Below are 11,548 nucleotides of genomic sequence, written 5' to 3' on the forward strand. Positions count from 1 at the left end.
GTGCTATAGGCGCCGAGCAAGTTTCATTTTACTTTTAAGGCAATTGAAATTCAGAGGTTAAGTACCCAAGGCCATTGATTTGTGTTCTCAGTCACTCAATACTGTCTCCTATTTTCTTTGAGCTAGACCATCATTAACATGTTACACAGGGGACCCATGACTATCAGCACCAGGAGGCCCAGTAGTAGAACTACAGAAATCATAGGAGTTAGCTGCACACTGGGATTTGAAAAAAGTTAAAGTTATGGGGATGGGTAGTGAAGGGTGTCCTAAGGAGCCATGGCCTGATTCTAGCTTCAGAAATACCCAAATTGGAAAGGATGAAGAGTACTTTTTTTTTGAGACAGAGCCTCAAGCTGTCTCTCTGGGTAGAGTGCTATGGCATCACAGCTCACAGCAACCTCCAACTCCTGGGCTCAAGCGAGTCTCCTGCCTCCCAAGTAGCTGGGACTATAGGCAACCGCCACAACGCCTGGCTATTTTTTGGTTGCAGCTGTCATTGTTGTTTGGCAGCAGGGCTGGATTTGAACCCGCCAGCTCAGGTGTATGTGGCTGGCACCTTAGCCACTTGAACAGCTTTTTTTTTAAGAGACAGAGTCTCATTTTATCGCCCTTGGTTGTGCCGTGGCGTCACAGCTCACAGCAACCTAACTCCTGGGCTTAGGCGATTCTCTTGCCTCAGCATCTGGAGCAGCCAGGACTACAGGTGCCCACCACAACACCCAGCTATTTTTTGGTTGCAGTTTGACCGGGTCAGGTTTGAACCTACCACCGGCGTTATATGGGGCCGGCACCCTACCCACTGAGCCACAGGCGCTGCCCGAGGAAGAATAGTAGAAAGAACAATTTGCCTACATTTTTTTAGATTTGGAACCTCACTAAACTCTTTTTATCTACTTCACAAGAAAATGTTTTAAGAAAATTCATCAAGGGCGGCGCCTGTGGCTCAGTGAATAGGTTGCCGGCCCCATATACCAGGGGTGGCAGGTTCAAACCTGGCCCCAGCCAAACTGCAACAAAAAAATAGCCGGGCATTGTGGCGGGCACCTATAGTCCCAGCTACTTGGGAGGCTGAGGCAAGAGAATTGCCTAAGCCCAGGAGTTGGAGGTTGCTGCGAGCTGTGATGCCACAGCACTCTACCAAGGGCAACAAAGTGAGACTCTGTCTAAATAAACAAACAAAAAAAACTCATGGAGAACACTTAAAGAAAACAGGGCTGAACGAGGTGGCTCATGCCTGTAATTCTAGCATTCTGGGAGGCCGAGGCAGGTGGATTGCTGGAGGTCAGGAGTTCGAGACCAGCCTGAGTAAGAGTGAGACCCCTGTCTCTAAAAACTAGCTGGGTGTTGTAGCATCATAGCAACCTCCAACCTCCAGCCTCTAACTCAGGTTCAAGCGATCCTCTTGCCTCAGTTTTCCTATTTTTAGTAGAGATGGGGGTCTTGCTTTTGCTCAAGCTGGTCTCAAACTCCTGAGCTTAAGCAATCCATCCACATCCGCCTCCCAGAGTGCTAGGATTACAGGTGTGAGCCTCCACACCTGGCCAGGGGCTTCTTTAGATTCAGGATCAATGTCTTTGCAAAGAGAGCCTGTTAGTGCCTTGAAGTTCTGTCGCATCCCTCTAGGAGGCACTCAACTACTTCACATCTGTTTGTCCCATAAAGTGGTGTTAAGGATTGATCAGACAGAGCTTTGTTAGCTTGATCCATCTATAATAACCATCACTGGATGGTTTTAGGCAATGTTGTTTTGCAAAGTAAATGGTTGGAAACAATGTACTATTCATTGAATTGGAGGTGAATAATACATGGAAAAGGTACAGGAAATCAAATCGCCAAGATATTGACAGTGGTTAATTTGGGTCTTTGGAATAGATGTAATTATTTCTATTTTTTGTACTCTTTTTTTTTTTTTAAGAGACAGAGTCTCACTTTGTTGCCCTCAATAGAGTGCCGTGGCATCACAGTTCACAGCAACCTCCAGCTCTTGGGTTTAGGTGATTCTCTTGCCTCAGCCTCCCAAGTAGCTGGGACTACAGGCGCCTGCCACAACAGCCAGCTATTTTTTGTTGCAGTTTAGCCAGGGCTGGGTTTGAACCCGCCACCCTCGGTTTATGGGGCCAGTGCCCTACTGAGCCACAGGCACTGCCCTATTTTTTGTACTTTTTATTGATTTCAGATTACCTTTTTATTTTTTGAGACAGAGTCTCACTTTGTCACCCTCATTAGAGTACTATGGCGTCATAACTCACAGCAACCTCTAACTCCTGGGCTCAAGTGATCCTTCTGCCTTAGCCTCCTGAGTAGCTGGGACTACAGGTAGGTGCCCACCACAATGCCTGGCTAGTTTTTCTATTTTTAGTAGAGATGAGGTCTTGCTCTTACTCAGGCTAGTATTTCAAATTTCCTAAAATGGAAACAAAAGAAATCCTGTCTGAGCATATCTGGTGGAAGTGAGACAGGCAAAAGGACTGGAGGAAGGTTCTAAGTCCGTGGCAGTAATGAAGTGTGCCACAGTGGGCTTTCGTTTGTGTGTGCCTGTCCAGTGTTCATCCTGTCTCCTGACAGCCCTCATTCCCTTTAGGGCCTCCCCCTCCCCATTCAGTTTCGGTGGAACTGTTATTGCCCCATTCACCCCTCTTTCAGGACTTCCTGAGTCTTGTTGTTGCAGTTTGGCCGGGGCTGGGTTTGAACCCGCCACCCTCGGCATATGGGGCCAGTGCCCTACTCACTAAGCCACAGGCCGCCATGGACTTCCTGAGTCTTGAGCAGCTCCTCATGGAAACCTTCCCTCCCCTGGGGCAGGTGTCTCTCTTCTGTGCTCAAGGGCTATCAGGGCACTTATATGCTAGTGTGTGTTTGCACACACACACACACACTCAACCTTGTACAGTGCTCTGCACATGGTTGGTGCTCAAGAGATGTCAGCTGAATTATGTTCGCATTGCTTACAGCAATGGGGCTTGAATATGAGATTAAAAGATACCAGAAACTCTTTCTAGATTTTTTTTTTTTTGAGACAGAGCCTCAAGCTGTCGCCCCCAGTAGAGTGCTGTGGCATCACAGCTCACAGCAACCTCCAACTCCTGGGCTCAAGCGATTCTCCTGCCTCGGCCTCCCAAGTAGCTGGGACTACAGGCGTCTGCCACAACGCCCGGATATTTTTTGTTTGCAGCCGTCATTGTTGTTTGGCGGGCCTGAGCTGGATTCGAACCTGCCAGCTCAGGTGTATGTGGCTGGCACCTTAGCAGCTTGAGCCACAGGCACCGAGCCTCTTTTTAGATGTTCCATCGAATGTGGCTATAGCTTCCAGGCCCTCCAATCTAATCCCAGCCCACCTCTTCTGAACTGAAACACTTCCTTAGCAAGGTTCAGTCTTCCCTGAATTCCCATCGTCCCCCATCTGAGCTCTGGCCTCTGTTCCTGCCCTACCTGTGCAGAAACTTGAAAGAGTATTAGGTTGGGGTATTGTCTTAGGCTACAAAAGGGACACTGCCTCAGAGAGAGTTACTGTCATGTCAGACTACACCTCACAGATTTAGAAAGAGGGCACTGTTTGGAAGCATGCTGCTGACTATCTGCATTTGCCTCTGAGTCTCCTATTTGTGTGCCGGTGGACTGCACATTCTTTCTTTAGAAATGTCAGTACCTCTTAGTCCATTCTGAATTTGGCCTCAGGCCATTCTGCCTTGTAAAGATAATTAGCCAGCTGTCCTGGCTCTCCACTTTGCAGCTTCATCAGTGGAAACACATTGATATTCTTTTCTTTTGAGACATAGAGTCTCAGTTTGTCGCCCTCGGTAGAGTACTTTGCCATCACAGCTAACAGCAACCTCAAACTCTTGGGGTTAAGTGATTTTCTTGCCTCAGCCTCCCAAGTACCTGGGACTCCAGGCATCTGCCACAACACCCAGCTATTTTTTGTTGTTGTTGTAGTCATCATTGTTGTTTGGCAGGCCCGGGCCGGATTCGAACCTGCCAGCTCCAGTGTATGAAGCTGACACCTTAGCCACTGAGCTACAGGCGCCAAACCAGATGTTCTTGTCTTATGCTTGCTGAAGAGGTTTAGACTGTTAGAAATATATACAGCAATTTGTAGGGTCAAATTTCATAAATTTGTCCTTATTTTTCTGCCTTTTAGAGAGAGAGATAATTGTCAAGTATTAAAGACTATTGTTTGAAGATTTTTTTTTTTTTTTGTAGAGACAGAGTCTCACTTTACTGCCCTCGGTAGAGTGCCATGGCGTCACATGGCTCACAGCAACCTCCAGCTCTTGGGCTTACGTGATTCTCTTGCCTCAGCCTCCTGAGCAGCTGGGACTACAGGCACCCGGCTATTTTTTTGTTGCAGTTTGGCCTGGGCTGGGTTTGAACCCGCCACCCTCGGTATATGGGGCCGGCGCCCTACTCACTGAGCCACAGACGCCGCCCTATTGTTTGAAGTTTTAAAAAATCAGTGACAATAATGTGTATCTGCTTAACTTAGAAACATATAAAGAGGCTTGGCGCCTGTGGCTCAAGCGGCTAAGGTGCCAGCCACATACATCTTAGTTGGCGGGTTCGAATCCAACCCAGGCCGGCCAAATAACAATGAAAGCTGCAACCAAAAAATAGCTGGGCATTGTGGTGGGCGCCTATAGTCCCAGCTACATGGGAGGCCGAGGCAGGAGAATTGCTTGAGCCCAGGAGTTGGAGGTTGCTGTGAGCTGTGATACCACAGCACTCTGCCCAGGGTGACAGCTTTGAGGCTCTGTTTCAAAAAAAAGAAAGAAAGAAAGAAAGAAATGTGTAAAGATAACCATCAGTAGATCAAATAGGATGTGTAAACTTCAAACCAATGGACAGCTGGATCTGTTAAGGTTCTTGGTTGCAAATGACTCTGGCCACCTTAAACAGAAAGGGAATTTGGTGAAAAGCTCTCTGTATCTCAGAACATCAACAGAGGCTGGACGAAGGGCAGAATCCAAGAGAGGCTGGGTAGGATGATGCTGCTCCTGGACATGCCTGCCCTTTTGTTGTGTGTCTTAATGTCACTTGCTCTAGATGCAAGTCCCATGTTGGGTCATTCAGCTGGCTGGGTTTGTCATGTGCCACATGGTAGGCATCAGTGGCGGACAGCATCCAGAACTCTTTCAGCCTCTGTAGCAGGAACCTGGGCTTGGTCTCCCACTGAGTCACACAGTGATCCCCGTCAGTGGGAAAGTTCAAATGCTAGGGTATGCCCCCCTTCCCAGAAGGCAACTCTGCTATGCAGGAAACCTTGGAACAAAGAAAACTTGATGGATCTATTAGACAAGAATGAGGGAAGGAGACCCTGAGACATGTACAAAAATGAGGGGGGCTCCCAGATGTCAGGATTGATTTGGAAATACCATCCAACTTTGTAGAGAACAGATGTTAGGTGCTGCACACTTCAACTCTCCCCCAGTAGATACTTGACAAAGGAAGGGTGGGCAGATGAGACTGTAATGATTAGACTAATCTTGGACCTTGAATTTCCAAGGAAACTAAGCCTCTTTCTGAGAAGGGAATGATTATTCCAGTATGCTCACCCTGGCTCTCAGGAATACGGCAGAAAGGGATGGATGTGATGGACAGGGGGGATCAGAGAAGGTGAAGCTCAGAGGAAAATGATGGGTTGAGAGAAACAGCACTCTAGAACCCAGAAGTGCAGGTGAGGTTAAAGAATAAATCTGTCATGGGAGCAAGAGAGTAACAGAGCAGGAAGGAGACCTTGGTGCACAAGAGTTCACACTTCCAGAAATGAAAAAATACCCAGCTCTGAGAGTGAGGTGCCACCTGGGGCCAAGAGCTGGGGTGAAGGAAGGTCTCCAGAGCGGCAGGAGCCTGGCCTGTGACTAGCACTGGGGAATCAGGAGAATGCAGCCCCACCATGGCCAGTGGGGAAGGAAGGAAGCAACACCTCCTAAGAGGGTGGGGTGGGTTAGGGTGCTGCTTCAGAGCTGTCCCAGGTCCCATGCAGGAAGTGATAGGGGGAAACATGGCTGGATCTTGCTGTCAACTTTCCATTTCCTTTTTCTCAAGGGCTGAGCTCAGAGCTGCTGTTTCCATTTTCTGTAGTAGCTGGTGACCTATGACCAATGGGACCTGTCTGCTGACATGCCGAGGAGACGGTCTGAGACATACATCATGTTCACACTAAGGAACACCCTACCCACCTCTACAGTCCACACAGAGCCACCTGCACATAGCAGGCCCTTCATAAATACTTGCTGCCCACAGCAGTTTGAGAACACGTATCACCTCCTACTGCCACTAACCAGAGGCCTCTGGGAGTCCAGAGTTGGTCTTTGGTGCCGCGGACCGCCAGTCGAATGAGTCTCAGTCCGAGGGCTTTCAGGGCGAAACGGCTCAGGTTGATTGGAAGGTCGACGCAGGGTGATTTGACAGACTACTACACACCACGAGTGATGAGGAAAGTAGCTGTACTTTACTGAATTTTAAGATTGGTTTTTATACATTTTTGACAAAGCATTACAAATTACAAAAGGTATTTTTACAACTTGCTGAGCTTTACAAGTTAATATCTAACCTTGTAGATGTGAGTATTTGACTATCTCACTTAAACAATATTCTGTCTGCAAGGGGTTTTGCCCGCGAGGGGGAACAAAGGCTGTTGGTTATCAGCAGTTACTCTTTTACTTCTCTTTATCTATGTTTAAACCTTCTTTTTTATAAAACTGCTTTGTTCACATTTTATATTTTTCTTTCTTTATATTTAATTATGATTTTTATGTTGTTAGTGAATTAATAGTGAATTATGTGTATGTCTTAAGTGTGTAGTGAGAAAATTTATGTGTAATAGTACTTTTAGAGAAAGCAATATTCACAGAAAACTTATTTCAAAGAAACAGTTTCAAAGGAACCTAAGGTAGAGATAAGAGACCGGAGGGAGTGGGTATCTGGTAGGAACATCTTAACTTGTCATTCTTGCATTCTCTTGATACATTGTTTCAATTAACTGACTTTTATGGTGGGAACGTGTTCCCTTGGAGACTTTTTAGTCTCCATTGTATAGATGAAGTCATGGATTAGTAAGTCATTATGTTTATTCTTAGTTTCTGAGGACATTCAAGCAACAATTAACCATTCAACTCAACAAACAAGTTTCAAACAGGTTTCAGGGTAAAGGTTATTCAGGCCTTTATGCCGCACCTCATGACTTCCTACGTTCACTAAAAGGCATGCTAGGCAACTTATGCGCTGCTGTCGCAAACCAGGGGGACTGGGGGCAACGCTCCGAGGAGCACCCACCGCCTTACCACAGTTTTTACAACGCGGACAGAGCCATCCCGCCACGGCTTGATGCCGGGGGTGCGGCATTTCCCCCTTTTTTGTTAATGAAACGTAGTTCAAAGAGGTCTTGGCGAACAGCCTTTAAGGAGGAAAAGACACAACGAAGGAGACAGGGTAACAGTAAAACAACACAGAATATCAGGCATCCAATAATAACAATAAACACAATGTACTGAATCCAGGACACAGGATTTAAAGATTTAAGATTGTCAGAGAGGGATTGAGCCAGTGAATCAAGAGATGTGCTAGGTAAATGAGCTTCACTGATGGCAGTGATATCGTTTTGGAGAGTATGTAAATCATGTGTAATATCATTGTCCTTCCAGACACCCTGTAGATGAGCTTTAGTTTTGTCCCAGGAAGTGGACATATTATAAGGTAAAGGAGTGACACAAATAGCAGGAAAGGCAGAATGACATCTGGTTTGAAGTTTATGTTGTATAAACTTTATATCTTGTCCTAAGGCTAAAACTACTTCTTCTAGGATGTTAAGTTTTGCTTCAAGTTTATTATCTATGCTGGCTTGAGTCATTAAAGCTAGAGTTATGTTGCTGCTGAGAGAATTAACAAAGTGAGCTGTGTGAACTTCTTGAACCAAAGCAGTAGTGGCTACCGTAAATGTTGTGACTATAGAAATTAAAGCTAAAATACCGAGAATTAAAGCAGCTACAAACCTCTTAGGTCGAATTAACTGATTAACAGTATGTAAAACTTGTAAAGCAGAATTATTATACCAAGGATCATCTTGTAAATCAACAGGTAATAGTACATAAGAGGGTCTTTTAACAATTAAAACAGAATTAAACAAGCGTTCATTGAATAAATCAGTAGAAGTAAGACAATTTGTAACTTTACAAGCGGTACAAGAAATATGATAAGAGTTTTTAGATTGTGTAATAGTTAAATACTTATTTGGAGCTAAAAGTAGAGCATATGGATATCCAACACAAGTTCTTACTGACATTGCATTTGGTTTTGGCATATTAGGTTTCTTTTCTAAAATTAAGTTGGATGCAGCAACAAGTCTGAATAAATCATAATGTATTTGAGTTTTATTTTTGTCTTGAGCTACCCATATGGGCTCAACTAGACCAGGTGTGAACCATCGTCGTATTGGTTGGGGAGTACCAGACCACTGATACTGATGAAATTTATCTAATTGGTTCGAGAAATATTTATTATGATTAAAACAAGAAGTAGGAGAATAATCCCAGATGACTGTGTTTGAATTTATAGGAGAATGCTTGTTGGCAGCATTTGGGAATCCACAGGAAAGCCAAGTAGGTGTTTTAGTTAATGATGATTCCCAGAATTGATTTTTATTTCTATATTTTTCTTTACAGTTAGGGAGAGGTAATGAGTTAACAGATAAACAGGTTTCATTATAATTAGGACTTCCAATAGTTTGTAACTCATATTCCCAAACATAACGTCTATTTGCATCATGAGGATCTGGAGCATCAGTTAAAAATACCCTGTAGCTAGTAGGTAAACAAAAAGGAGGTGTGTTGCCTCTTAAAGTAAAGCAAATAGGCAAGGAGTCGGCTTTGCCAGTGAAATTAATCAAAGCCGCAGCATGATGTCTGGATTCTGAGTCAGTTAAACCTCCTAAGCGGATAGAATCATTAGAAAGAATTTTTATGGGGTCTGGATCTAGCCAGCCCACAGGGTGTAGCAGTGGAGGATTAGGAACATAAGACCAATAAGCTGCAGTTTCTACCTTAGGAGTAGAGATTAGTGATAGAAACGCAAGAAAGTACATTGTAGGAGTTAGAGGGTTTCCTTGAGATATGAGAAGTTGTTTAGCTTGTTTCACCAGGGCACGGATCTGTGTCCACGTGGTCTTGGAGGGTTTCGGTGAAACTTCCACAGTCGTCCTCATTTGTGCAGATAGGATCTTCATCCGCCGCAGGCGTTGTCTTCTGCGCCGGGGTCTCCGGAGGAGCCGGTTTGATGAGCCGGTCTGGAATCCAGATGGGAGAGTCGGCATCCTGTGGAAATATGCAAGCATAGCCTCGTCCGGAGGTTAACAATACATCAGGGCCCTTCCATTGGCCCGATAATAAATCTTTCCAAAGAACTTTAGGAAGGGTGGCAGCTGATTGTGGCTGCCAATGGGAGAGAGCAGGGGTTAAATTGTTGGAGTTTACATTGAGATGATTTAGGACGAATAAAGCATGAGTTAAAATATGATGAGGAGAAAAATATTTATGAGCCTTTTGTAGGCGTTCAATCTGTAATTTTAATATTTGATTAGTTCTTTCAACAATCGCTTGACCCTGAGGATTATAAGGGATCCCCGTAGAATGAGCAATTTTCCACTGTATACAAAATTGTTCAAATGCTCGAGAGGTATAAGCTGGAGCATTGTCTGTTTTTAATTGATGAGGAACACCTAGCTGCTGAAAGCAGTAAAATAGGTGCTGTACAACATCTTTGTAAGCCTCGCCAGATCTTGCAGAGGCACAGATATAATGAGAAAAGGTATCAACAGTAACATGTACATATTGTAATTTTCCAAAACTAGACACATGTGTTACATCCATTTGCCATAACACATTGGGGCGTAAGCCCCGAGGGTTAACACCAAATTTTAAAGGATGATGGGTAATAGGACAGGATTTACACTTTAAGACTATTTGTCTTGCTTGTTCTCTAGTAATTTGAAACATTTTTCTTAATGCGTTAGCATTTTGATGGTGTAAGGCATGGCTTTCTTCAGCCTCAGTCACTGATGCCACCACGGTACGTGTTAACAAATCTGCAGTGGTATTTCCTTGGGCCAAAGGGCCAGGTAAATTAGTATGTCCTCTTATGTGACCAATATAAAATTGATTATTCCTTTGCTGAATTAAAGTTTGTAGTTTCTTTAATAAAGGTAGAATAGTTGAGGTTCCTGTTAAAAGAGCAGTTTCAAGAGCTGGAAAAAGAGAAGCAATATATTTTGAATCTGTGTACAAGTTAAACCTTTGTTTGAAATTATTAAAGGCCGAGATTAGAGCCCATAATTCTGTTTGTTGGGCGGAGGCTTGTGTAACCTCCTTAATAAGAGGAGACAGACCTGGACTAAAAACTACAGCCCGTCCTGTAGAGGAGCCATCTGTGAACAAGGTTATTGCATCAGACAGAGGCTGTTTGGAACACATAAGAGGAAATATAAGTGAAACTGTTTTTGTAAATTCAATTAAAGGATGTTTAGGATAATGGTATAAAATTTGACCTGCATAGCCTTGTAAGGCCAATACCCAATCATCATTATTTTGAAATAGTTGTTCCACTTGAGTTTTATTATAAGCAGTTACAATTACATGAGGATCTTTACCAAACAATTCCCGTGATCTTTTTCTTCCTTTGTCAATTAATAAAGACACTAGGTATGGATAATCAGCAACAATTTTTGTTTGAACATGTGGTAAATGAATCCATTCTAAAATACCTCCCTGCCACAAGCAAGCCGTAGGAGTATACTCAGTAGAAAAAACAAGTAGAGACCATGGACTTTGATAATTAATTTGTTTAACCCTAGCTTGGGTTAAAGCCTGTTCAACAACTTCTAAAGCCTGCAAGGCTTCTGGAGTTAAATGTCTAGGGGAACGGGGATTAGGGTTCCCCTGTAAGATAGCAAACAAAGGACTAAGAGTTCCCGTAGTAATTTTTAGAAAAGGCCGAATCCAATTTATTTCTCCCAGTAACTTTTGATAGTCATTAAGAGTTTGTAATTTATCTCTCCGTATTTGAACTTTTTGAGGTGCGATATAATCAGAGTGAATCCATTGTCCCAGATAACTTAATGGTTTATCTCTTTGAATTTTTTCTGGGGCAATGACTAAGCCAAATTTAGTTAATTGTTCTATAGCCTTTTCTAGCATTAGCTGTACTTGTGGCAGCTCAGGATGAGCTAGTAAGATATCATCCATATAATGAATTATGTAAGCACTAGGAAATTGTTTTCTCAGTGCTGCCAATGCAGCCGCCACAAATTTTTGACATAAGGTAGGGCTGTTTTTCATGCCCTGTGGCAAAGTTTTCCACTGATATCTTTTAAACGGTTCCTGTAAATTCAAAGAAGGAACGCTGAAAGCAAAACGAGGACAGTCATCAGGATGTAGATTAATAGTAAAAAAGCAGTCTTGTAGATCAATAATTATAAGTGACCATTGTTCAGGTACTGCTACAGGAGATGGGAGCCCAGGTTGAAGGGAGCCCATGTCTTCCATAATGGCATTGACTG

The sequence above is a fragment of the Nycticebus coucang genome, chromosome 7 (assembly GCF_027406575.1).
Source record: "Nycticebus coucang isolate mNycCou1 chromosome 7, mNycCou1.pri, whole genome shotgun sequence".
Lineage (NCBI taxonomy): Eukaryota > Metazoa > Chordata > Mammalia > Primates > Lorisidae > Nycticebus > Nycticebus coucang.